Raw genomic sequence first — 27,478 nt, 5'->3', positions numbered from 1 at the left:
CGGTGGAGAGAGTCGGCCCGTCTCCGGGGACTGGGAGGGCCTGGTGAAGACCGGACTCCTCCTAGGGGTCAGGGAGCCGTGGGAGGAGGGCGAGGTACCGTGACAGCCTCTGTGTGCGCTTACGTCCCAGCACGGGTACTTGGCGGCCAGCTCTCAGCTTTGCCGTAGTTTTAGGAAGTAGCCTGGAGGGCAGGGCAGCACCTTCAGATCTCGACCGTGCCCAGATTCCCCGCCTGTGTGGAGCGCCCCTGGAAAGGTTGGGCCTCCAGGTGTCCCCGTGGCTTCCCCAGGGCTGGGGAGACCTCGTGAGCCAGGGTGTGGAACCAACCCTGGCTCTGAGGGAGTTAATGGCACACTCGGTATTGACCAAAGCGGCTGGCCTACTGGAACAGCGTGCCGTTGGACCTGACCTTGGAGACCCTCGAGACGCAGCTGGCCAGTCCAGCCCTCTGTGGCTTTCCTTGCGGGACCTGCACTGAGACCTTTCCCTCTGGATTCTAGAAGCTCTTCAGTTCCCCACGATGTCAGAGCTGCGGAAGTGTCGGGACCTGTCCCTGCCCACTGGAGGCTCCCTTCTCTGCCTCCCTTCTTCCTCCTTCCCTGCTTCTCTTGAGACACCCTGTGGAGCAGTAGTTGGTGACAGCTTAGGCTGGAGCCAGAGGATCAGGGTTTGTGTCCAGGCTTCACCAGCCCTAGCTGGGGGCAGGTCACTATCTTCCCAGGGCTCCCGTTTCCTCACTTGGAAAATCATGTCATCCCAGCAGCATGGGAGGCTGAGGCAGGAGGACTGCAAGTTCAAAGCCGGCCTCAGCAAGCCTTAGCAAGGCCCTGAGCAACTTAGCAAGACCCTGTCTCAAAACAAGAAATGGTGGGCTGGGGTTGTGGCTCAGTGGCAGAGCGCTTGCCTAGCACGTGTGAGGCCCTGGGTTCAGTCCTCGGCACTGCATAAGAATAAATTAAAAAATAAAGGTATTGTGTCCATCTGCAACTAAAAAAAAAATATTTAAAAAAATAACAGGAGAAACAAAAAGGGCTGGGCTGTGGCTTGGTGGCTAAGCATCCCCCGGGTTCCTTCCCAGGTACAAAAAACCCAAAACAAACAACAACAGACAAGCAGGGACAGGATCAAATGGGTTCATTTGCATGTCGTTGCAGTACCCGGCAGCCTTGAGTGATTAGTGTTGCCTGATGGCCTTGGAGTTTTCTGGGACAGCTACCCAATCCTCTTAGGCGGAGCCTTGCTGCATGTGTGGGAGCCTGTAATCCCGATCAATTTATCCTTACGTTTCCTGACTCGGCCACGTCCTGGCCATATGCTGAGAGCCACATGTGGGTCATACTGTGTAGTCCTCATAAGGGCCCCCAAGACCCGGGCCGTTTCCCTCCCCATTCTGCAGAACGGAACATCGAGGCTTGGGGGGACAGAGGGACTTGCCAAAGAGCTCTGGCTGGTGCAGGATGGGGCGCCAGCTCCGGCTCCAGCTGGGAGGGCCCTAGCTGCTGGCTGAGCTGGGCTGACCGGGCTCCTGGACTCCCATTCCTGGCCCTGGCCATGCTCCCTGGTCCTAGACCTGGACCTTCTTGCCTCCTTCTGATTGTAGATGGTCAGAGAGAAACTCTCCATATAAACCTGAACTAAATGTGAGAAGCAAATTCTATAGCAGTGGGGATGCGCCTTCCAGGGTCAGGGTCTGACCAGTGCTCAGGCCCCCTACTCTGGGGAGGGTGTGCCCTGGGCCCTCGGGCCCTGCTTGTCCTTCGGTCATTGAGGATTTGGAATCCTGGCTCAGTGGTGATGGCTGGCATGAAGGGCCTTTCTCCAAAGGTCCCTGGGTTCTCAGGTGACAAGAGGGCCTGTGCGCTCCCGAGCTGTGCTGTGGGGACGGGCGCCTGCCTGGCACTGGGCAGAATGCAGAGGGGCCCACCGCAGCCCACGCGGAGTTGCCGGCCACTCCGAGGCTTCAGATAGCATTCTGGAGCGTGGACCTTGGCTTTCTTGTATGTTCTGGCTGAGGTGGTAAAGTGTGTAGAGCACAAAAGTGCCCAGGCTGGCCATCGTGAGGGAGCAAGCTGGGGCACCAGGTCCATTCCCAGCGTGTGGGATTCACCCATGACTATTTCCAGAACTTTCTATCTCCCCAACCGAAACTCCATGCCTATTAAATAACAGCCCCCACCATGACCTCTGTGTTCTCTGTGTTCTCTGTGTTCTCTGCCTGTTCTGAACATCTCCTGTGAATGGAGTCAGGGATATGTCTGTGGCCTGTGTGTCTGGCTTCCTCCACTTAGCATCGTGTCTTCGAGGTTCCTCTGTGTTCTTGAGAGGTGGATTCTTTTTTTTTAAACAAAGGGGAGGGTGTTAGCAGGTGCGGCAGGAGACAGACCAGCAGGAGAGGCCCAGGTTCTGCCCAGCCAGGCCACAGAAGGTGGTGATAACTTGGGCTGCCCTCCCGGGACTCCTCAGCTCCTGGGCCTGCCTGGGCATGGTGCACAGTAAGTACTGCACGGTGCACGATATGACTCAAGGCCTCCCGGGTCCTGGGGGATGTGCTTAGGCATGTGGGAAGTGGACCTCAAGTATCAACTGCCAAGAGTGATCTCTGATCCTACTAAGCCAGTGTCCCAAAGCCTGGCTGGAGTGGAGCCTTGTGTGCCCGATTGGGGTGATGGGGAGGGCTGTGCGGTGCTTCTGAGACTACGATTTTCTATTTATCGAAAATTAATTGAGGGGCGTTGATGTAGCCAGACTTAAGAGGAGTTGACAGGTCATGTGCTCTCTGAAAGCACAGGGCTGGCAATTCGTTTACAGAGACATTTTCTGCTTCTTTTTAATTTAATGGAGGAAATCATTAGCTGGGAAATTGGTTGAACTAATTCATTCCTGTTTTGAGGAGGGGGAGTGGAAGAGAACATCTACTCTAATTGCTGCTTGTTCTGGAAGTGTGTCCGCCAGATATTCCCATCAGCTGGGTCTGGCCCGGGTGGAGGCTGCAGACTGAGCTGGGGGTCGGGAGGGGTGCTCTCTCGGGCCCAGGTGGGTGGCTGGTGTCAGCCGCAGCAGATCTCCGTGGTTGAGGCGAACCTGCCCTGAATCCTGGTGCACAAGTCCTTCCCACGGGCCAGAGTGTGGGGTGGGGGTCCCAGAGATCCCGTGCTTAAGTCCTCATTCCCAAGGAAACATGAGCAGGACCCCCATCTGGGAACAAGGACCACGTGCCTCTGGGGCTTCATCTGGTTCCAAGGGGAGGCGACTGGGTTCACCCTAAAAATAACCCAAGATGCAAACAGCTTCAGCGTGCAAATGTTTTTGTGTCTGTGGCCAGATAATTTAAAGGTACAGCTGTCTCCCCCGTCCCGATCTGCTTGCTTTTCCTGGAGCAGAGAGGGGTCTGGGTGACCGGCCCTGCCAGGGCTGCCATCCTCAGGCATGCCGGTTGAGGTCTGCCTGGCTGCCTCCCTGCTGCCCTCTTCTCGGACACTGTCCCCACCAGGGGCACCCTGAGCCTGGCTCTCAGCAGGCTCTGAGGTTCCCTGTCACAGGGCAGGGGGTGTAGACAGGCCTGGCCTAGTTCAATCACCCCTTTAGGGTTGTTGGATTCTGAGGTAGGTTCCGCCTGATTGTCCAGCTCAGAAAAGTAAACTCATCAGGTACTGTATGTTCCCTATCCATCCATCCATTCATTCATCCTTTCATCTGCCCATTCATCCATCTGCCCACCCATTCATCTATTGCTTCTTTTATTAATCCACCCATCCATTCATCCATCTGCCTGTGCATGCTCGCATGCATTCATCCACCATCCCCCATCCACTCATCCATCTACCCATCCATCCACTCATCCATCTACCCATCCACCCAGCCATCCATCCATCTACCCATCTATCCACTCATTCATCTACCCATCCATCAATCCATCCACCCACCTATCCACTCATCCACCATCCACTCATTCATCTACCCATCCATCAATCCATCCACCCACCTATCCACTCATCCACCATCCACTCATTCATCTACCCATCCATCAATCCATCCACCCACCTATCCACTCATCCACCATCCCCCCATCCACTCATTCATCTACCCATCCACCCAGCCATCCATCCATCTACCCATCCATCAGTCCATCCACCCACCTATCCACTCATCCACCATCCACTCATTCATCTACCCATCCACCCAGCCATCCATCCATCTACCCATCCATCCACTCATTCATCTACCCATCCATCCACTCATTCATCTACCCATCCATCAATCCATCCACCCACCTATCCACTCATCCACCATCCACCCATCCACTCATTCATCTACCCATCCACCCAGCCATCCATCCATCTACCCATCCATCCACTCATTCATCTACCCATCCATCCACTCATTCATCTACCCATCCATCAATCCATCCACCCACCTATCCACTCATCCACCATCCACCCATCCACTCATTCATCTACCCATCCACCCAGCCATCCATCCATCTACCCATCCATCCACTCATTCATCTACCCATCCATCAGTCCATCCACCCACCCATCCACTCATCCACCATCCACCCATCCACTCATTCATCTACCCATCCATCAATCCATCCACCCACCTATCCACTCATCCACCATCCACCCATCCACTCATTCATCTACCCATCCATCAATCCATCCACCCATCCACCATCCACCCGTTCATTCATTCATCCCCTGCCCACCCGCCCACCTCCACATACACCCATTCATTCATTGCTTTGTTCATTCAGGAGAGTTGCTTAGTACCTGCGTGTGCCAGTTGCGCTCCCAGGCTCAGCGGTACAGTGGTGAAACAGCTGCCCCCAGTTCTGTCCCTAGGAGTCCCCATTCTAGTGGGAGAGAGAAAATTTTAAGAAAGAACATGCTATAACATGGACGAACCTGTAAGACGCGCGAAGAGAAGGATGCCAGACGCCAGAGGACAAACATGGTACAGTCCACGTGGCATGGTGACGCCGTGAGAGGCGTTGAGGAGTCGAGTCTGTCAAGGTGGAAAGTGGAGTGTGGGGGCGGGGCGGGTGGTTAGCGTTCGGTGGGTCGGGTTCAGATTTGGGAAGAAGAGAAGGTTCTGGAGACGGTGGTGCCGTTGCAGGACAGCACAGCGTACGTGTTGCCGCTGACCCCCACCCTGAAAAATGGTTAGGGTGGCAGATGTCATGTGTCGTGTGTTTTGCCACCATTTAAAAAAATGAAAGGAAGAAAAGTTCGTAGTGCGTGGGACAAGGATCAGCGCTCTGAAGAGTCAGAGGCCCAGGAGTGCGAGGGCGAGGGCGGAGCTGAGTCGAGGCAAGGCCCCCAAGGAAGGCCCTGCAAGGGCCCTTGAGCAGAGGCGAGCAGGGGAGAAGGCAGAGGCCACTGCTCGGAGCGGGGCGTGGAGCCACTGAAGGACATTTAAAGAGGGTCCATGGGGCCTGCTGTTGAGGGAGGCAGGGGCGCAGAGAGCCGAGAGCAGGCTCCGCAGGCTGGGGACAGACCCGCTCTGGGCGCCTGAGTTCCAGGAGTTCGGTGCTCCACACCGTCCCTCGGAATCGAGTGCGCAGTCCTTCGTGGGGAGTGGCAGTGTGGGCACGTCACCTCTGCACATCCTCCCATAGGCTCAGTGGCCTCTAAGTGACCCGCAAGACTTAGCGCAGTGAGGCTGCGGTGTGAATTTGGGAACGATGAAAAGAAAGAAGTCTGGACGTGACCCTGATGGTGCAGACGCGGTTTTTCTGGAAGTCTCCAGTCACAGTGGGTTGAATCCTCGGGTGGACCGTGGATGCGGGCCCTTCTCCGCGTGTCTGGAGCCTTAGCCACCCCTCCCTCCAGGCCGCTTCTCCCCCAGCTGGTGGGTTCAGGTGGTCCGACAGGAGGGCGGCTTGCTTTGTTTTCGGCCCTTGCTGTCCTGGCTCGAGGCACACAGCTCTGCCTCCTGGCGTGGCTCGCGTCCGAGAGCCCCGGAGGGCACTTGCTCACACAGGCCCCCACACCAGGCAGGGCTCCGGGCCTGGCTGCAGACCCACTTTCGCGGCTGCCTTGTGCGTGACCCCGGAGGAGCGCTCGGTCGCTGCACTGCAGTGAGCAGGCTGGACAAGCCCCGAGCTCCATGCACAGGAGCCTGGGGACAGTTCTGTGGCTTAAGAGGGTCTCCCCGAGCCCCAGGCTGGAGCCAAGGACCCTCCCTCTGCCTGCCCTCAAGGCGGGACCTCTGCCACTGCATTGGGGCTGGAGTTCCAATCCTGCGGCCCCTCTGGACATTCCAGGGATGGCCTTAGGAGTTGCTGGGGGAGACGGGAGGAGAGTTCTAGAACGGGGCAGAGAGCAGGGTCCGTGGCTCAGAGACCCTGTCATTATGGAGTCTGAGGCGCCCACTGCCCTGCTGGCAGCTGTGTGGTTCCCTGAGAACCTGACCACCCTCCCTCCGTCCTTTTAGAGGCGTCTCTGGGCCCGGCTGCAGATAGAAGCCTGTCCACTGGCCAGACACCGAGGGTGAGTCGGGAGAGGAAGGGGAAGGGCGAAGAACCAGGGGCCGGCCGGGTCCTGTGTCCTTCCACGTTCACCGGCTCCTGGGCCCTGAGAGCTGCTCCACCCAGGGCGACACCACTGGCGTCGGGGATCGATCTCATTTCAATCAAAAATTAAAGTGACAGGGTCCTGGGTGGAGCTGGTGCAGAACACGCCCAGGATGGGGAGCTCTGTGGGCAGCACTGGCCTCGCTCTGGAGTACCAGGTGGGAGCAGTCGGAGCTCTGAGGGGCTGACCTGTGGGCCGCGCAGCCAGGGGTGCGGGACGGCACTCAACCCAGGCTCGTCTGGTCTTGGAGTGGGGCTCAGAGTTGGTGCACCTGTGTCCTCCTGCCCAGCTGGCAGGCTCCCTGGGACAGAGGACTGAGGTCACTTAGGGACTCTGCCTTGGGCCCCAGGCCAAGCCGAGCCTCCCCTGTTGGCCATTCAGTGAGGAGTGTTGCTTAATGGAAATACTGGGGAGGATGAGCATTCAATTTGGGGCCTGAAACTGGCAACTTGAAGACCAAGGGATGGGGGATGTTAGGACACTTCCCAGGGCTCTATTAAAAAAAAAAAAAAACAAAAACCCTCATTTTAAAAGTGAGAGGACAGTAGAAACAACCCAGATGTCCATCTGCTGATGAATAGATAAATAAAACATTATCCACAAAATGAAATATTACTCAGCCATGAAAAAGTGAGGTAGCAACACAGGCTACCACACAGATGCACCTTGCAAACATGATGTTAAGTGAAAGAAGCCAGTTACAAAGGCCACCAATACAGTATGACTTCCACTTACGTGAAATTTCCAGAACAGGTACATCTGTAGAGGAGGTCGGTGGTTGTCAGGGGCTGGAGGGAGAGGAAAACGGGGAGGGACTGCTTCGTGAGCCTCTTGGGGTGAGGAGAATGGGTTGGAACTACATGTTGGAGGTGGTAGTTGTGCCATGTCATGGACGTATCTTGTGCCACCCAAGTGTATGCTTTATTAAAATGGTAAAATTTATGTTTTGTATATTTTACCACAATTTTAAAAAAAAGGTGAGAGGGAGCAGTAGACTCTAGGTAGTGAATACGCAAATACTCCTTGGAATGCTGTCCTGACCTTGCCACCTGCCGGTGCCCACCCCTCAAATGCGTCCACGTCAGCGCCGCAGCCCCTGGGACCCTGCAGTGGGCTCTGGTATTGTCCTGAGCAGGCAAGGGAGGCAGGACGTGAGGACTCGGGTGCTACCCCGACTCCCCTCCCACCAAGGAGACCCTGTCCCTGAGGTGGCACCTAGCGTGCACGTCCCCAGCCTGTAGCATCACAGTGCCCTGGAACCCAGCTTGGTAGAGGGGTGGTCTTGTCCCTGTTGGTATTAAGGGGATGGAAGCCCAACCATGTGGCTCCTGTGACCTCCAAAAGGAGAAACCGAGACTCCCGCCCAGACCCTGGCTCCTCCCCAGCGCCATTCCGCAGTTCCGAGTGTCTAGAGGCTGGTGGTGGAGGCCAGTCCTGGAGCCGGGGTCTCCCAGCAACAGGGCTGGCAGCCGCCGGGCGGGCGATCCTGCCTGGCGTGGCCCAGCCTCCCCCCGCGTCCCAAAGCATCCTTCTCCCTGGGCGCGTGCCCAGCAACCTCCCTTTCCTGCCTCCTGCCTGGGTGGTTCTGGGCCATTGAAACCCTCCCGTAGGTGGGCATCCCCTCCTTCCCGAGGGTGGGAAAATGTGACTCAGGACTTGGCAGCTGATTTTTAGAAACAGGGAGGCAGGTGTGGACCAGCCGTGCCCCCCAGGCAGCAGGCCTGGGTGCCACTCGTGCCTGGGCGGGGCTGTGGTCTCCTGAGTCCTTGGGGTCTTGACCTCAGACTGGCCCTGCAGCTTGAGGATGGAGGCACGAGATGGGGGTCTGGGTTCCTGCCGGGGGGTGGCTAGCGCGCCCCAGCTGGAGCGAAGTCCCCTCCAGCCTCCCTATGCCGAGGGCTGCTGCCTCGGTCCCTGGCCTCAGCCGCACGCCTCCCAGCCTTGCCGCGGCCCGGAGGCCTGGCTGGGGGAGGCTGCGGCAGCAGAACTGTGGGATTGGCTCTCCGCTGACGCCTTCCCGCTGGCATATGGCTCCTCCGCCCGCCTCGAGCTCTGCCAGCGGCTCCCCTTTCTCCATGGCAACTTAGCTCAGTGGTCCCAGTGGAGGAGAGGGAATCAATTCTCCCTCCTTCCCGCCCTCCCGCTCCGCTCCCCACCCCTTCCTCTCCGGCCTGCCTTCCTCCCTCCTCCGTCGTCCCTGCCCGCTGTGGCTCCTCTGTCCGCCCAGCCGGGGGACCCCGAGCCGGCGCCCTCCAGGCATGGACTGCCTGGGGAGCCCTGGGCCGGGGACGGCTCCCTGACCTGGCCCACGGGGAGCTGGGCGAGGCGGGCATGGGGTCGCCGGATGAGCCTGGCCCGGCCCTGCGCTGGCTCCGCTCCGCTCGGCACTCTGCCCCCCGCCCCTCACCTCACTTGGCTTCCTGGAAGGTAATTCTCTGCTCCTTTTGAAACGTGTCACCGCCGTAGGATGGGTTTGTTAGCAAGGAAGGCTCGTCCCCTTGTCGCGCAGGCTGTCGTTTTCTATCCCAGGAGCTGGGATGGAGGGAGAGGAGGAGGGAGAGGCCTGGCCCGAGCTCCGAGGGGCAGGGCAGAGTTGGGGTGCCTGGGCTTCCGCTCTGGAGCGTGGCTGGACTCCTGCCTCCAGCTGGGGACAGCGCTCTGTCACTCTCCCGTTTTCCACTGTGGTGGCTCATGGCAAGCCAGTCTCTTCCCTCGAGCCTGGTCCAGCCCGGCGAGGGGAGGACATTTCGAGGCGTGCACGTGCACCCCAGCGGGCAGGGCTCCGGCTGCCCACTGACTGTCGCTCCCACCAGCCCCTCATCCTCTGAAAACGGGCATTCAGTCGGGGGAGGGGGTGGTCTGGCGCCCCAGGATGTCCAGTTCCAGGTGGAGGGCCCGCTGTCCTGCATCGTCTGCAGAGGCCCCGTCTGTTTGGGGCAGCCCCTCAGCAGTCTGGTTCAGTCGGGATTCCAAGCCATCATTTCCTCCCGTCCCCAGCCGTGGCATTCAGGGTGGCTCCCGAACGTCTCCTCCGAGGGAGCTGATGATGGTGACCGTTGAGCGGCCGCTTCCTGTGCCGCCGGTGGTGGAAAACAGAACCCGCGGTTGTCAACAAGAACATCTCCTGTGTCGATGGAAAATGAGGGCCGAAGAGACCGGATTTGGCAGCCGGTTCTTAGAAGCTCTGGGTTTGAGTGGTGTCTGAGCCTAAGCCCTGCCTGATCTTTAAATAGAACGCGCGCACCCAGCAGCCCTGCCCGGCTCGGGAGCTTCAGAGTTCGGTGCAGGTGTCAGGGAATCCGTCCCCAACTGCGAGAAAGGTGTGCAGCTTGGGAGGCTAGTCCAGCACTCAGGTATGTACCTGTGTCCCCAGGTGCCAGTGGGATTGCGGGAGGGGCCGTGCTGGCTCTCCCAGTGAGGAGTAGACGCACGGCTGCGTGCTGTTGATAAAGTCAGGCTCACGGCCACCTGATTGGGTTCTATTTTCGTTTCGGCACTCTCTCTGACAGATTGCTTTAATAACAGCAGCAGAGACTTGAAGGCAGCCCGAGGCAGGACTCCCCGTGCGGGTCTGTGGTCGGGTGCTCCTCTCCTACACAGCCCATCTCCACAATGGGCTCAGGGCGGCCACGGACCTTGTCAGATCGGTCCTGCCGAGCAGGAAGAGAGGAAGGAGGCTTTTGTGTCTGCAGATGCCCGCTCGGTCCTGCGTGCCCTCCGCTTGAGGCTGGAGACTCACCAAGACCCTCCTGGCATCTGGGTGCCGGGCAGGCTTCTTAATGACTTTGCTGGCGTCTGGATTCTGGTTGGCTGACTGAATTCTGATGGATGTAGCAGTTGTGTGATGGGGGGTGCTGGTTTGGTTTGGTTTGGTTTTGGTTTGCCTGTGAATGGAAACTCTGATGTGACACATTACAGGCCAGCCCCCGAGTACCCTGCTCCCGCTGGTCTCTGCTCAGCCTCCATGGGAGGCTGGACCCACGGCACTGTGGCGGGGGTCCCTCTGCCCTGTGGTCTTTCATGTGCTCCCACGGCGATCCATGATCCATGTGCACGGTCAGTCCGCACAGCCAACACGGACGGCCAGGACTTGGCCGAGGAGTAGAGGGGCACGGGCGGCTGCCTGGTGCGAGGTGGCCCCGTGGGCCCCGCCTGCCCGCCCCCTCCCGCGTCCTCTCTCCGTGGATGCTCCAGAGCGTAGCTGCGTCTAGCGGTGCCTTACTTGAAAGCAGGCGCGGTGCGGGGTGTGAGAGCAGCTCCGCGAGGCGGGAGCCCTGGCTGCCGATGGCTCCAGCCGGCGAGCGTGGAAAGCTCATTCCAGGAAAAGTGGGATAATCACCGAGCTGGCCGGCTTCCAGGCGGTGAGTTGTTCTTGCTTCTTTAATTTGACCGAGTGCCCGATTCAGGGAAGGGCCCCCTGGAAAGCCTGGCGGCTCCGCAGACCTCAGGAAGCCCCTGACGCTCCGAGGGGACAGTTCGGTTGGCCTCCTCCGGAGCTGGAGTCTGCCGCCTAGGCTGTGTGGGGGGCAGGACAGACAGCGTGGACTCGGGTGGGGGGCCCTGGGGCTTAGGACAGCACCTGCCCGGGAGGTGCCTCTGTCCCCACCCAGCCTTGCGCCCAGCTCTTCAGAAGTCTCTTGGTGACGAATGACTTAAACTGTGCAGGAAAAAGGCAGCTTAAACTCCCGCCGGCTACCCTGGTTTCCTGAGCGTGCACACACACACACACAGGCACCCTCACACAGCCCGAGCCTGCGTTTGCACAGATGTAGGCACGCACAGATGTGTGCACAGGGAGGCCCGTGTGCACACGCTGGCAAGTGCACTACACAGACGCCCTTTCCCTCCTGCTCTGTACTAGCTGCGTCCTGCCCATACTGCCGTGGCCCCACACGCCGTTCCCAGTGTTGCTCAGACCCCACAGCTGCCCTTTACGTGGCTCACCTCCACGTCTCACCTGAGGCAGCCCGTCCTTGTCCACTCTGGAGAGCTGCCTCCCTCTGCTCTCCCTCCCATGCCCCAGGCTGTGCTGTACCCTCTGTTGTGTTCCTGGGGTGGCCCAGCACGGTGCCAGCCCTCTGAGGGTCTCCACCCCCGGGGAAGGGATCCGTCAGAGGGAGACTACTCAGCTTAGGGTGCACTGAATCGAGCCTGTGTGTGCACGTGTGTGGCATGTTAGGAGTGTGTGTGCGTGGCGTGTGTGCTCACGGGTGTAGAGGAGTGTGTGCGTGTGAGTGTGGGGTATGTGTTCCTGTGTGTGCATGTGAGTTTAGTGTATGATGCAGGTGTATGCATGTGTGTGGTGGGTGTATGTGTTTGGTGTGCACGTTGATGGTGTGTGTGTTGCAGTGTGTGTGGTGGCTGTGTGTGTGATATGTGGTGTGTGTACACTCCACGCTGTTTGTGTCTGGGTGCCCTGGCTTCGCATCCATTTCTCCCTGTTTCTGGCTTTGTTCCCGGAGCCGGGTGGGCAGACTCTTTCACCCCTGGCTTAACGACTCTGCTGTGGCATCTTCGCCATCTCATGTGTTTTCATGATTGGTGATCACCCCATTTTACATGCCGGCAAACTGAGTCTCGGCTGACGGCCGCCTTAGGACAGAGCCACGGCTCCGTCCCCGTCCGGTCCATTCCTGGGTTCCTTGTGCAGCCGTTGGCACCGCTGGGCTCTGGGGTGAGGACTAGACCCAGCCCCTGCCCCAGGGAGGGACCCATGTGGCAGGAGGCGCTCACTCTGCTTGGACTTCCTCTGTCCTGTGCCATCATCTCGGGAAGAGAAGAGGAAGGAAGTAGAGGACCGGGAGCAGTTGGGGAGGGGGCCACGCACCCAGCCCCCGTCCTGCCGGTGGCTGCCACCAGGGCGTGCGTGTGACTCTGCAGAAGGGGGCCTGGTCGCCCAGACACGAAGCACGCTGGCCCTGCTCTGGTGCAGCGCTGCTCTTTCTTTTAAAGGTCTTCACGTCGTCCCGCTGGCGGGAATGTTGTGGCCGTGTCCTAGGGTCTGTTTTGTGCTGAGGACTTGGGTGTAGGTGGCTCCATGAGGTGGGAAGGATGCTGCCTGTCAAGGAACTCGTGCCTCAGTTTCCCACCTGTACCGTGGAGAGAGCTTGGTCTGTGTCACGTACCAAACCCAAAGGACAGACGCGAGGTGCCTGGGGACAAGCCATGTGCCTTGGCAGTGGCGGAGGTGGTAGGGCTGCGGTAGGTGCAACGTTCCAGTAACGTCCCCTCTAACTCGGGGGCAGATCCCAAGCCCCTGCGGATGTGTGCGGGAGGGAGAGGGGCCCCGACGTGAAGAGAGGGGGAGGCGGGCCAACAGCATGTCCAGCCCCGTGTCTGCGGAAGTTCCTCTGTTAGTTTTGTGACTTTTCCATGTTCGAGATTATGTGGAGATGTTAAAAAAAACCCGCTTAGGCATTTGAGGGTTCTTCTTAAGGGTGGACAGAGAGGAGGGTTTGTCCCTTAAGGATCCTACAAGAAGCTAAATGAACAAAACTGAAGCCCCGTCCTTGGAGCACAAGGTGGCCAGCCAGTCGTGGGGACGAGGAGCGAGGCAGGCAGGGCCTCCATCCTCCAGGCCATCGGCAGACTCCTGAGGCAGGGCTTTCCCTGGACACAGCCTCGGAAGTCGAGCTGCTTCCCAGATCCCTGACTAACTTGGGTCTCAGGCTCGGGTGCTTTTCCCCAGGGCCTGTGCCTGGTGGCCCCAGCCTCTCCTTTCAGAGCTCCCGGTGAGAGGGAGTTGGTTCCAGTGCTTTCTGGACTGGTTGCTGCTTCTTTTGGGTCCAGTGTCCAGCTTTATGTTCCCCCCATGGGAAGCTTTGTGGTCCTCTGCTGCCATCAGCCTCTTTCAGATCAGTGTCCAACCTCAGAACCTTGACAGCTACTGAGAGGGATCATCGGATCCAAGGTCTGAAAGTCTGGGGGTCCCTGCTGCTCCATGGGGTCCTCTCCAGGCTGCCGCTGTCTCCCCATAAAGCCAAGCTTCGTGGCAGCGCATGAACCGGGGGCCTGCGTGTGGCTTGTCAGCCTGCGGAGTGCTGGTGTTGTTTGGGAGGGGCTGTCTGCTAGCAGCTGCTGCTCTGTGCCTCGGTTTCCCCACCTTGTTGCTATAGCAAGAGGAACTTCCCTTACCAGGTCCTTGTCACCTCTCCCATAGCAGGGTGTGGTCAGGGGAGAGAGCAAGTCAGGAGAGCTGCCCTTGACCCCGCTCTGCCGTCAGCCTGGCCATGAGGTCCTTGGGACTCCCTTGGCCTCTCTGAGCTTGTTTCCCGGTTAACGACGGGCGCCCGGGGAAGCTGGGAAGGACTAAAGGACGGTGTCTGCAGCGCACTTTGTTCCACGCCGGTGCCCTTGGAAAGCTCTTCACAGCTTCCTAGGCGTGGGCACACCACCATCGCAGCCCGTGGCTGTGAGCGGTTTGCAGAGGGGTGCAGACAGGGAGCAGGAACAGTTCATTTTAAACACTTGCCACCTGAGCTCACTTGCCTGCTGGGCCCCTGCTGGTAGCATGGCAGGAACCTCTTTCCAGGACTGGGCTTCTGGGATGGAGCAGATCAGGGCTGGGCTGCTGTAGGTGGGGATGCCTCAGGCAGTGGGGAGAGCAAAATGTGGGGGTCACGTGGGCCCAGGTCTGGGTGACCCAGGGGAGACTGAATCCTGTTGCACCTCAGTTTCCTGGCGCACAGAATGGGGCAGGTGTCCCCCCACTCCCTCTGTCCCACGCTTGGCAGGTGTCCCCCTGACAAGGGAGCCTCCAGGGCTCCGCTCCTCACCCTCTCATGGAAGGTGTGCAAGGAGAGCTGATGGCTTCACAGGGCTGTCCTCCAAGTGGCCACTCTGTACTGGAGTCTGTCCTAGGTGCCGCCGAGCCCTGGGCCTGCTGGCCACCCGGCTCCAGAGACTCTCTAGACCAGGCTGGCCCTCCGGGGCAGGCAGTGTGCTCCCCGGCCCTCCGCTCTCCCAGGTCCCAGGCGGCAGTGCCACAGGAGGTGTGGCCACAGTGCCAAGGAGGGGCCTTCCCTGGCCCCTGAAAGAAGAGAGGACCAGAGTTCCCGTGTAAATCCCAGCTAGCGCTGCAGCGTGGAGGGGGAGCTGCTGGCTCTCCCGGCTGCCTCAGCTCGCTCCTGCCTGTCACTCCTTGGGCAGCAGTCACACACTAGGGTCCTAGATCAGACCTGATAGATGGGGAGGCCGATGCAAGAGACCCTGGGCGCTTCCCCAAGTCACCTGAGACCACCTGGGACCACAGCTGAGCCAGCTGGGCAGGCGCGTGAATAGGCACATCGATGCTGAGCCCTGAGGGGGGCCTCCCCCACTGCTCGTCTGGGCTGAAGAGCAGGTTAGTCCCCTGGCACAGGGCTCAGCCCGAGCTCCTAGCTCCGCGCTGGCAGAGGCCTAGCTGCGCGAGCCGCTCCTGGCTGCACACGTCTGGGGCCCTGGGATGCGTCCAGCTCGAGCCCCTCCTGGATACCTGGGATGGGCGCCCACGCAGGGCCAGATTCCTGCGCCAGCTCTCAGGGCCTCGATACCGTGGCTCGATGTGCACTCCTGTCTGCAGCCTGGTAGCATTCAGGACACAGGCCCACTTCCCCCCAGGGGAAGCCCTAGGAGCCGGGAACCGTGCTAGGGCAGGGCCGGCCATGGCTGCTTCTGCAGGGCCCAGTGTGGGAAGAGGTGAGCAGAGCCTCTGAAATCGCCTGTCCCCTCTCCTCAGGGACTGTGCCTCTGGGTTCTCTCCTGCTGCCCCCGTCCTTCTGCAGAGCCCAGTGAGAACCCCTGTGTGTGGGCACCGGTGCGTGGGGCTGGGTCTTGCTGCCACCTGCAGTTCCCAAGCACATTGCATGAGGCCGGTCAGCTCGCTCACTGTGATCTGTGACACAGGGCAGATGACCAGAATCTTCCACGCAGGGGCACAGAAGCTGAGTGGAATCACCTGCCCAAGGTCAGACAACAGCCCGAGGACAGAGTTTAGAATTGAAATTGTGCACCTAGCAAATATTTGCTGGGCCGCTTCTTTCGTTGGGCAACTGCTCTGGCTGAACCCTGGGGAAGCCACTCTGAACAAGGCTCTCGGCCTGAGCTCAAAGGCAAACATGTGGGCACAGGACAGGCTGATAAAGGCCGAAAGCAAAGTCAGCGCGAGATGCCCTGGGGCTGGGGAAGGCTTCCTGGGGACCTGAGCCTGGAGGGACTGGAATCCAGCCTCGAATCTCGGGTTGACCTTTGACCAGCCTATCCCACCTCCACTCTCCGCCTGTGCAGGGGGAAGGCTGACCTCGGCCCCTTGCTCCCTCTCCCCAGTGGGCTTCCCCGTAACCCTGGCAAGTGTTTAAAATGCGGGTTCCTGGGCCCCTGGCATGGAGGTGTGATCAGTGGTCCGGTGGCCGGGTGTCTACCTTTTAACCAGGCCCACCCGGCGTTTCCCAAGCAGCTCATCCTATACTTGGGATTTCGGAATTGCTGGGTGCAGCCATCTGAGGGCCCTTGGAGCCCTCCTGACATTACCAGTCCCAAGACAGTCCTGATTGCGTCCCTTGGCTGGACGAGCCCACAGAGCCGGGACCGGAGAGGGCTTACCACTGCGGATGCTCCTGCAGCCCTGTCCTTTGCTGGGTCTCAGGGAAACCTGGGCTTCAGCCCTGAAGCTTCCAGAAGCATTGGCCGACTCTCCATGGCCATCCTGAGAGGATCCCCAACTGGAGACGGAGAGGGGATGCTGAGCAAGGGGCCCGTGTGTCCAGATCTCCCCTCCACATTCTCCCTGGTTTAGGACATGTCCCTGGGTTAGTACTGAAGGCCACTTGCATGGGACTGAGGCTCCCCTGGATTTTTGGCAGGTTTGGGCTAGGCTGGGCAGGCCTCGTCTGAAGGTCTAGAAAAGGCTGTCCAGGTGCCACACTGGGGAATCAAGGAGAGTAGAGGGCCTGGGTGGCAGGAGGTCTCCGCACTGTGGCCTGAGTAGCTGCGTCCCCTCGAGTGTCTGGTAGCCTACACGCAGATGGACTCACACTGGCTCGTCAAGTGCTCTGAGCTAATTGAGCTGCTGCCCTGGTGACAGCCTGGCAACAGGCTGGCTCAGTCCCTCCCAAGTGCTAGAGCCAGGACGCCTCTGGCTTTCCTCCTGCAGGGCACCCAGAGCAGAGGACCCTGCCTGACACACGTGTGGTCAGCCCAGGGTTTGTACTGTTTCCCAAAGCCACAAACCCAGGCGGCTCATCTCCTGGGCTGCTGCTAACAGGGCCGGATGCCTGTGGCTTAGACAGCAGACTCTGGAGGCCGGACTCTAAAGTCAGGTGTCAGCAGAGCCTGGAGGCACATCCTCCTGTCTCTTCCAGCCTCTGGTGGCTCCAGGACACTGGGCTTGGGGCTCATCACCGTAGCCTTCCTGTCCTCTCATGGCCCCACCTGTCTCTGCATCCCCTCCTCTTCTCCTGGGGACACCCATCACTGGATTTTGAGCCCCCTGTAAACCCAGCATGATTCCATCTCAGGATCCTTAATTAGTTGCTTCTACAAAGACCCCACCAGGTAAATGTGAATTGGGGGGCTGCTGGGGAGGGGGAATGCTATTCCACGCACTGTACCCAGTAGGCAGGATGTCGCCAGACAAAGAGCAAACCTGTGCAGGTCAGGGACAGTGGAGTGGCAGCTGTCCCAGGAAACAGACGGGCAGTTTCAGCAGCCTCAGACCCCGTCAGCCAGGGCAGCGTGGCTTCCCTGAGCGGCATCAGAGACTGGAGCAGGCAGGTGGCTCAGGTGCAGCCTTCAGGCTACTGCTTTAAGGTGCCCGGGAGAAGGAAGGTCGAATGAACGCAGCCCTAGAGAGCCAACCGAGGCCCGGGGTTGATTCCCAGGGAGGCAGGCTCTGCTCAACCCCGTGCAGCGTAGAACTCTCTAGCAATGCCTTGTGGGTGGCCAGCGCGGACCTGACCCGGGCTCTTGCTCCTGACCAGCTAGTGGGTTCGTGGGCTGGGAGAGCTCCCACAATGGTCCTGTCCCGGGGCATCAGAAGCTTCAGTAGCCATTTCCACCCTCTGTTCTCCTGCCTCTGTGGCTGACCCAGTTCCACCCTCAGGTGCTTGTTGATCACCTACTCTGGGCAGGCCAGTGTGCTCTGTCCCTGGACCAGATGGTTCTCTCTCTGTCCCTGAAAGGCAGCAGCCAGTGACCAGCTGAGTCCTGCTGCTTCCTCCGGGTCGATGACCTGAGGAACCCTGGGCGCTCTGGAGGGGTCTCTGCTCCTCCTCTGGTTTCTTGGATGCTCCCCAGAGAGCTTTTTGGGTGGTCCCTGGGGCTTGACCTCACAGCTTGATTGGGCAGCTGCTCTGGCCTCAAGCACTGTGGTCCCTTACGAATGCACAGGTGCCTCATTTGGTCTTCCACCCTGGTGGCTGGTGCCTGCAGGACCTGCGCTGTAGATGGGCAGCCCGCAGGGGTGGCCCTGAGCAGGGTTGTGAGGGGCGCCCAGGGCACGAGTCTGAGTGGAGGGAACCGAGGTCCAGTGCCTCAGGTGCTCTCCTGTCAGAGTTCGCCCCCTGGCCTGGGAGGTGGGTGCTGTTCCTGTCCGAGGATAAAATGAGGCCCAGAGCAGTGCCGTGCTCGGAGACAGAGCTGGCGCTTGAACTCGGGTCTGTCTGAGCCAGGCTTTCCTGCTGCATCTTGCCGCCTCCAGCTCCAGGTTGCTTGCCCCCCCACTGCCTTTTTTTGCAGGGTGGGGGTGTCGTGCTTGCCCCCCGCCGCCCCCGCCTGCCCCCGTTCCTGCTGTTCTGTTCAGGGCTGTTCAGCGCCTCCTCGCCTCCCACCCTGTTGACACAGGGCTGTTGCTGGCTGGTTTTGTTTTTGACCCAGTCAGCCTGGCAGGGAAGTGGCGGGCGTGTGCAGAGCTTCCCAAAATAGCCCCCCCGCTCCCCGCCAAAGATAGAGGGGCCAGACTGTGCGCGATGGGCTTGGGCCAGTGGAGGGATGACTCAGTTCCCTGCACCCACCACCCGCTCCTTGCTCTCTCCTCCCGTTACCCCCAGACTGGCAGGACCCAGAGGTTGCTGGGGGCTGCGGGCTTCAGGGTGCTGGTTGGGATACCTGGATCCCCGGTCAGAGGTCCTTACACCCCCTGTTCCTGGCTTGCTGCCTGACCTTGGCCACGTCCCCATCACCCTTGTGGCCTCTAATTTAAAGTGAAACTGCACATTCCCACCTGCCTCCCAGCACTGGGAGGTCCCAGCAGGTGCCCGGAAGGTCAGATGACACAGAGGGACAAAACAGTAATATACCAGGCGTCATTTCGCCGACCTCGAGTGTCCAAGGGGAGCCCTCCGTTGGCAGAGCTGTCCCCGTCATCGCTGTCCTCAGCGCAGCCACTGCCATGTCCTGTCCCTCAGTGGGCCCGCACTCCCCCTTTGAGGTGTCTGTGGTACTGGACCTGGTCCTGTAAGCATAAGAACAGGTCAGTGAGTTTGGGTGGCTTGCTTGAGCCCACGTGCGGGGTGGCGCCCTGGCCTGCGTGGAGAACAGGCCCACATCAGGCCCTGCCTCACAAGAGAGGCCCCAGGCCCCGTAAGCCCCGCTTCGGCCGTGCGTCTGGCAACTTGGCAGAGCGGTCTGCAGGCATTCGCTGGCCCCGCTGCACAGAAGCCCCCAGCCTGCCGCCCCCCATGAGCCCCGTGAGGCCTGCAGTGTTCAGACTCCCCAGGTGAAGTCCTGGCCTGCTACTCGGCCAGGAGGCCAGGCCCCCGCTGGTGAGGACCCTGCGCGCCCGGGGCCACGTGTCCCCAGGCCCAGCCCGCTTGCTCACTCTGGCTCCATCAGTTGGCAGGGCTTGGCCGGAGCCCCGCGCGCTCGGCATCAGGATCACATTTACAGGCACTGCTCTCTGTGCGTGTGCGCGCGTGAGGGCTGTGTTTGCACGTGGTTTTGTGTGTGACTAGCACCCCTGGACCCTGTTCCCCAAGGTCAGAGGGCTCGGACCTGCCTCTGAGCCGCGCTGCTGCGGGACGAGGCAGGGCCCAGGGAGCTGGTTTAGGACGTGATGAGATCGCTGACATGCACAGCCACGGTGCCTCACTCTCGATGCCAAGATCCAGCGGCTCCGAAAGCCAAACGCTTCGTCATAGCTCATTTGGCAGCAAAATCCCTCTTGAACTGAGGTGAGGCTATTTATAGTCCAAGCCAGGCTATTTATAGGCTTTACGTTCTCTATACTCCGTGGTTCACTGCGTTTGGTTATCGGGTGCTGAGCAGTGTGCGGCGTCACCTGTCTGAAGTGCAGGAAATCCTGAAGTCCGGACCTTCCTCCTGCCCCTAGATAGCGTCTGCTCCCTGCTCCCCCAGGGTCCCTTCCCTGGAATTCCTGGAGCTTAAGGGGTATCGCCGAGCACAGGTCCTGGGGACCCCACCCAGCATCCTCCAGCTGCATCTTCAGGATCACTTGAATGGCTGAACACAGCCTGGTTGCCAGGCTGCCCCGGGCTGAGCGCCTCCGCAGTGCGTTGCCAGCCCCTGTACAGATGAGTAAACTGAGGCTGAGGGAGAGGTCGGAGGGCCCGCGAGGACTCCAACTCTCTCTTCCATCCTGCCACCTCCGGGGATTTGGGGGACAAGGCAACTCATCTCCCTGAATTTGTACCCAAAGCACGTTTATCTTGGGAGGGAGCAAGGGCCTGGGGACCCGGCGTGTGTAGGAGGAGAGAGCAGCAGGCGTAGGCCAGGCTTGCCCCTGGGGTGCGGGCCTGGGTATGACCACGGCAAAGTCCCCTGGGAACCCATCACCCCCACCAAGCGCCTGAGCCACCCTCCCAGCCCCATCCCTGTCTGTTACCAGCTGGTGTCCCTTGGCCTTCGTGGCTGTTCTGGTCCTTGGGTCTACTGCCCGGTGCTCTCTGAAGCCACAGGCGCATAGCAGAGGCTGTAACTTTGCCCAAACCTGGGGTCTCACCCGTGGCCACCTCCCTCCACAACCTTCCGTAGCTCCCTGGATTCCAGGAGCCGGTTGGTCCCGATACCCGCAAGCTGTTCATCTGCTCCCCGTCCAGGCTTTTTCACGTTTGTCTCCTTTGAGACTTGTCATCCTGTGACCACCCAAGGACCCTGCCTCTGAGAAGCCGCTTGCCCTGGCCATCTCCCACCCTGGTGTACCTGGCCTGCAGTGAGAGGGCAAGATCTTGGTGAGCAGAGACCCTGGCTCACATCACAGCTGCCCCATACCCGTCCTTGGTGGTGGGCAGCCCCTCTAAACACCCATCTCATCATCTGCAGAGCAGGCTTGGGGACAGCTGCCCTCGGAGAACTGGCAACAAGGAGTGGCCTTGGGGCAGTGCCGTCAAGCCCTGGTACCCTTCTTCCCTCCCAGGAGCTGCCATGAGCTTTAAAAAGTTAACTGTGGCCCTTATAGAGAGCGTTAGGTTAGAGGCTGGGGCTCTGACAGCTCGGCCGCTCCCTGGAGGTGACACAGGTAGGTGACACAGAGCTCCTAGAATGACCCGGGCCGCGAACACCTCTCTCTCCGTCTGGAAATAGGTTGGCTCTTTCTGCCCCGCAATGTCCTCAGCTGGTCTTCTCCCTGCCTGGTCCTCTCCTCGCCCAGAATGCTGACCTCTGATCGCAGCTGTGCCTCCCCTGGTTTTTATGGGGTCTCCAGAGCACCTAGCCATGGGCCTGCACTGAAGTCACTAACCACCAGCAGGCACTGCCCTGAGCTTCTCAGTTCAGGGACAGCGCTGGCATGGGAGTAGTGAGACTGGGTGAGGCGCCCTCCGTGCACCCGGGGAGCAGCCCGAGGGCCCTGGGACTACGTGCTGTGAGCGGAGTCCTGACAGGTGCTATGGAGTCGACCAGGTGGACCGGGTAGGAAGGGCCTCGTCCCAGGAGGAGTGGCAAGTGTGCCCTCAGCATGTGCCCCAGGCAGCAGACATGGGACCCCCGAGACTCGCAGCATTCTGGGGACCGAGGTGTAAGGCTCGAGCACCACCCCTCAGGGCTCCGGAGCACAGAGTGCCGAGGTGCCAGGCTGCTCTGTTGCCAGCAGCGAATGGCAGGAGCCCAGAGCAGCAGCAGCAGCACAGCACAGGGACAACCCAGGGGAGTCACGGGTGCCGGCGACAGCCCTGAGGGACATTCCAACGAGCTTAAACACGGTCAGATCTGCGTTGGGAAGATGCCCTCTGTGGCTTCAGGAGGCCCACGCTGGCAGCATGTGGACCAGAATCGACGCATCCGCAGGAGACAGGGCGTGGGGCTTAGCAGAGAGGCCCTGGCAGCTGTGACGCCCAGCCTGGGACTTGGCAGTGGGTGACAGGGATTCACCTCAGGGTGGCACTGGCACTGGGGGACCTGGTCCTTGTCCTGGCCTGGTCCCTGGCAGCTGTGCAGCTGTGCAGCTTTGGCTGAAATGTCCACTCCTGCCTGGCTTGGCTCACCCTTCTGCAGAACGCTCACAGGGAAGGAAGGAAGAATGCGGTTCATGGATACCTAGAGGAGTTCAAGGTCAGGCATCACGAGCAGCCCTGCGAGGAGGCGTGCAGGAGCTGCCCCCGGGCGCTGGCCCAGCTGCCACAGAGGGCCACCTGCACACCTCTGCTTCCCTTGGGACTGTGCAGCCAGAGGGTCCCAGACCCCCACTTGGGGGCGGTCACGCCTGGTCCACACCTGGCCGCCCGCCTGCCTGCTCCTCCTCAGTGCACCTTCCGCTCAGCAGACGGCTGCTTCCTTCCCCTCGTCTGGGCAGCCTTCTGGGCTCTTCCTCCACTAAGACCAGGCACTGTTAGCTCAGATGGACTCTCCCAGTGCCCCAGCCTCGATGGGCCCCAGGGTGCCGGGAAGCTGGCGGGTACAGCGTCAGAGGCTGGAGGCCACTGCCTGGGCTGCGGAGACAGCCCCTGGGAAACAGGTCCTGTGCACAGCCTGCAGCCTGCATGGGAGCAGGTCTCCCGGGCCCGGGAACACACGGGTCAGGGATAGGCCTTCCGGCGCGTCTCCTGCTGCTGTCCAGAGGGAGTTATCACCACACTTCCGGTGCCTGGGGCCTGAGGCCTCCCAGCTCTGCCCTGTCCAAAGCCCAGCAGCAAGTGGGGGACGGTCCCTGCTCCCGGTCCTTACCTGCCTGGTTCCCGTGCAGAGGCCGGACTGGACCACAAGGTCCTGCAGGGAAAACTTGAAGGTATCTCTCGTTCCTGTGATCATGGCATCCGTCTTAACCAACCCTGTGTGTGGGCCCCAGGTTGAGCTGATGTGGGGCGACCCCCAGGCCCGTGATGTGGGAGGTCGCCCCAGACCCTGGCCTGGGGCCTTCCAGGAGAGGATATGATAGTGTCCAGTGCCCCCATCAACCCAGGAGACCCCGTTGGACCGGGCTGGGCACTGCAGATGTTTCCCTTTGCACATCTGTCGGGAGGAGGGAGCTGCGAGCAGGAAACCTGAAGGCCCAGGAAGTGCCTCCCAGGTGGTCTGCCAGGGGACAGGTCTGCACTGTCCCCACACCTGTCTGCTCAGGTGAAGGCCTCGTGGTGAGGGCGCGCCACACCGAATGGGAACGTCTCCCAGGCAACGGTGCCTGCCAACCGGGCTGAGCTCAGGCCTGGGCCCTGCTTCCCGGGTGAGTAAGTGAGGCAGGGCCACCCACGGACAGGAGTGGCCGGCTTGACCCGACCCCTTCCCCTGGCCTGCACCACGACCCACTGCCACCAGTGTGACCTTGAGGCAGAGCTCAGGGCCCCTCACTGCTGACTCAGGGAAGCCGGGCAGCGTTCTAGAGGCAGAGTGAGGTTGGCACCACAGGAGCATTCTCCAGGGAGAGGACAAATGGGGCTGGCGCCTGGAGGGCCGTGGACACACGCTCCCTCAGCCTCTCCCTCTGCTCGCCGTCTGGCTCCACTCGCATCTCGCACCGTGGGATGAAAGCATCCTATTAGTGCATCAGGGATAGGCTTATTGACGGGGCTCCCGGGGAGCCGCCACCCCACCCTCTGTGTTTCTCCTGGCAGGGAAAAGAGGATGGTGGTGGAGAGAGGCTGGCAGGAAGAAGGCTCGGGATCTGTTGGAAGGATCTGGTTCAGAAGCCACGCAGAGGAGCCTGTAGCCTGAGCTCCCCTTGCAGCGGTCCAGGAACACGAGACTCCGAGCCGAGTTTGCTGAGGTGTGATTAATTTACAAACAGGTGTGCGGAGTGGCGCGGTGTGTACACAGGGGCCTGCTGTTCCACAAAGCTGTGTCAAGATCACTGAGCCGGGTTTTATTTCAGTCCCAAGTATCGAGTCTGCTTAGCACCCAGCACGAGGGGTGCTGTGCCCAGGGTGGGCGTGTCCATGGCAGACACCTCTGAGTGGCTGCAAGGCGCAGGTGCACAGAAAGTGCCCACCTTTCACGGACGGTGGTGCAGGTCCAGAACATGGGGCACCAGGTTGCCCCGTACCTGGCCTCCTCCCCAGGACCAGACTCTGCCACGTCTCACTGGACTCAGAGGCAGACTGCAGGATGTCGGCATGATTTTACAGGGAACGCCCTTCACTGGCGGGAGTTCTAATCCCTGTGTGACCTAGAGTGGAAGACGGCTCTCTGCCCTTGAGGAGACGAGGATCTGCTCAGCACGTGATAACACGCAGAAGGTGGAAAGCAGATGTGGCAGCCACGTTAGTCAGGACTTTGCTGGTGTGACTGACAGGACCCAAGCTGGCCAAGGCAGAGGGGAAGCTAACTGGAACGCTCTCAACTCCACAGGAGTCCAGCCAGCCTGTACGGGCACGGGCGCGAGCCAGGGATCCTCCCACATGCTCCGGAGGAGGGGACACAGCTGCCGATAGCCTTCTGGCCTTTGCCACCAGGACAGGACCGACTCACATTCTCTTTTTTGAACCCTGAATGGGGGAAAAAGTTCCCGGGAAGTAGAAGCAGGGTGAGATCATGGTGGCGTGATCTTCCTGTTCCAAACCCCTTAATAAAGCAGGAGAAAGTAATAGTATTAAAAACCCACGTCCACGTGGGCAAAGGTATGTCTCCAGTGGAATAGAGACCACAAGGGATCCCAGAAAGACAGGGCAAAAGTTCTGAACCACAGTGTTTCCAGTGAATGGTCATAAGAAACAGATGTAAAAGCCCCACCGGATGATGCCAAACTAGTACTCAGAGGAAAATTTGTAGCCTACATTATTTACTGAGAGACAAGATTAAGAGTTACTGAACTGGGGCTAGAGTTGTGGCTCAGTGGTAGAGCACTTGCCTGGCATGTGTGAGGAACTGGGTTTGATACTCAGCACCACATATAAATAAATAAAATTTTTTAAAAAAAAGGAAAAAAAAAAGAGTTACTGAACCTAGTTCTCAACTCAGGAAGCTAGAAAAACAAATAACGTTCAAAGAAGATAAGAGAAGCAATTAAAAATGAAGATGGGAAATGAGTTGCATTCATCAATAATCCCAAAAAACAATGCTTTGAAAAGACTAAGAAGAAAGAAGAGAAAACTTTGGAAATCCAATTTAAAAAAAAAAAAAAAAAAAGGCAGGAGACACTAAGAAAAAAGAGGATGTAGCTATGAAAGCAAATAATGTCTTAAGAAAAATAAAAAGTGTTTTAAGAGGGTAGTTAGTGGTTAGAATACCCCTGGGTTTGATACCCAGCACTGGGAAGGAATGAAGGAGGGAAGGAAGGAAGGAGGGAGGGAAGGAAGGAAGGAGGGAGGGAAGGAGGGAGGGAGGGAGGAAGGGAAGGAGGGAAGGAAGGATATGTGCAACTTTTAGCCAATCAATTAGAAAACCTAAGTGAAGTATATGTTTTTCTAATCAAGTAAAAATGACCAAAATGAGCTCAGGAAAATCCTGCCCCTAAGGAAGGGTGAATTTTCTCAAACCTTTAAGAAGTAAATAACTCTGTGTTAGATTAATTATTTAAGCACAACGAAAAGATATTATGACTCATCTTACAGGGGACCCTGTACATGCATCAAAGTCAGAGAAGGGTAATGCAGCAAAGCTCAGACCAGCCTCAGGTTCTGGAAAAAATACCACACACACACATAAATAAAGTGCTGGCAAATTTAATTTAGCTGAATATTACCACAGGCACATGATATCACAATAACATACGTGACCAAACAGGGTTATCCCTAGAATGGAAGGAAGGTGCAGTATTACAAAATGTCTTCACCTAATCTGTGATACTGTTTTTCAATGATCAAGCCCTTCAAATCCTAGAATATAAAAATGGAGGACACTTGGCTGGTACCAAGGGATCCTGGGAGAACTGTGTCTTGCTGCCCTTTCCTGCCTGCTGCCCCTGTCACAGGTGAGGCTGTAGTGGGGCAGGCCCCTAAGTCCAGTGGACACCTGAATCCATTGATAATTGTCCTCATAGGGAGAGAACTGGGCACTGAGAACCTATAATCCCAGCAACTTGGGAGGCCGAGGCAGGAGGAGCACAAGTTCAAGGCCAGCCTCAGCAACTTCGCTAGACCCTGTCTCAAAATATAAATAAAAAGAGTTGGGGTGTAGCTCAGTGGTAGAACACTCCTGGGTCAAATCCCCAGTACCACCAAAATTATAGTAATAATAATAATAATAATAATAAAGAAAGACTCACACAGAGAGAATGCAGTGTGACAACTGAAGCAGAGATTCGGACAATGCAGCTGCCAGCCAAGTTTGCCAAGGGTCATGGGCAACCAGAAGGCCAAAGGTAGGGAGCAGGTTCTTCCTCTGAGCTTCCAGAAGGAACTGACCTTGTTTGCACCCTTGATTTTGGACTTCTGGCCTCCAGAACTTGAGAGAATGAATTTATGATGTTTAGCACCCCCTAGTTTGTGGCATACGGCAGCGGTAGCCCCAGGAAAGATCTACTCCAAGTCCACCCTGAGGAGGGAGTGGAGTGGAAGAGGGAGTGAGCTCAGACCACCCGTGGTTCAGTACAACCTCCAGCTTAGCGCTGAGAGCCAGCTCACTGGACAGCAACCCAGGCGCTTGGCAAAGCAAAAAGAGGTGGTCTGGAAAAACAGACCCTTGTCCTAAGCGTCACAGAATTTCCACAAATAACTTCCACAGAAAATGAGCAGCTCGGCACTGGAGATGCATCTGGCCCTCACCTTGCATGCAGGAGGCCCTGGGTTCCATCCCCAGCATTGCAAAAATAAGAAGCAAAGAAACACGGGCTCAGGAGGTGACTAGGCACCACAAGCCAGGACAGCACAGATGACTCGCAGCAGAAACAGCCCCTCCGGGGACTTCAGAGCCGCAGGCTGGAACACAGCCAGCACGAGAGCCGTGCTTGATGCACGTAAATGAACCAAAGGCCAAGTTGAAGCAAGCGCAGGGAACCAGGAGCTCCAAAGAGCGATAAAGCAGGTTTGCAAAAGAGTCAGAATGAACCCTTAACAGGAGAGAAGCCGGAATGGAGAGGGAGTTAGTGCACAGAAGCCAAGTGGGAAGCAAGTGTGCAGAATACCGTTCTGGAAAGAGGAGGAGCTCTCGGGGTAAGTGCACAGAGCAGGGCAAGTCTAACAGCCATCTACCCGGAGTTCCGGACAGAGAAGAGGAAAACAAGCCCAAGTCCACATAGGCAGGATGGAACTCTCCAGAGACGGCCGGAAAGGCAAGGAAGCCAAACCCTTCGCCTGGACCCCTCCCACCTTGGTCAACTCTTCCTGCCTTAGGGTAGCCGTGAGCATGTGTTGAGAACTGAGCCCTCCTCAGGCCAGGACAAGGTGTTGGTGAGGAGCGGACCCTGCGTATTGAAGACATTGTCCCAAATCTGGCAGGGCATTTCCCGGCAGTGCCTAACTCAAGGGGGTTTGCGTTGTGGTGCGTAAGAATGGCGTTACTTAGCCTTCGGCAGTACACCGCCTGTGCAACTGAACGAGGCAACTCCAGCCCAGCTAGCTCTCGGGCCTTTCCTTCCCAAGTATTCACCCACGGGCCTTTCCAG

The 27,478-nt window shown here is 58.8% G+C and overlaps 1 protein-coding gene and 1 long non-coding RNA gene across 16 annotated transcripts in view; one reads left to right on the top strand and one right to left on the bottom strand.

Annotated features, from left to right (window-relative positions):
• Positions 1 to 27,478, top strand: part of Pitpnm2 (phosphatidylinositol transfer protein membrane associated 2) — a 122,010-nt gene that overhangs the window by 44,914 nt on the left and 49,618 nt on the right. Inside the window, exons 1-2 of one of the 15 annotated variants that reach the window (XM_047560249.1) lie at positions 14,674 to 14,917; positions 23,553 to 23,704. The exons of 11 other annotated variants lie outside the window; for them this stretch is intronic. The gene's annotated coding sequence lies outside the window, so the exon portion shown is untranslated. Of the gene's footprint in view, positions 1 to 10,917; positions 10,938 to 14,673; positions 14,918 to 23,552; positions 23,705 to 27,478 lie in introns of those variants that run through there. 3 more of the 15 variants (XM_047560248.1, XM_047560253.1, XM_047560250.1) reach the window with 3 other exon arrangements.
• LOC124990330 (uncharacterized) lies at positions 2,827 to 9,581 on the bottom strand. Its single transcript, XR_007109747.1, has 3 exons — positions 8,984 to 9,581; positions 4,771 to 4,853; positions 2,827 to 3,262 (listed from the first exon to the last, which is right to left on the bottom strand). It is a non-coding gene; the product is annotated as an uncharacterized LOC124990330 (long non-coding RNA).

This window comes from Sciurus carolinensis, chromosome 8 (genome assembly GCF_902686445.1).
Source record: "Sciurus carolinensis chromosome 8, mSciCar1.2, whole genome shotgun sequence".
NCBI classification, from domain to species: Eukaryota; Metazoa; Chordata; class Mammalia; order Rodentia; family Sciuridae; genus Sciurus; species Sciurus carolinensis.
Note: the sequence above shows the minus strand (reverse complement) of the source record. Positions and strands in the feature narration are given on the sequence as shown.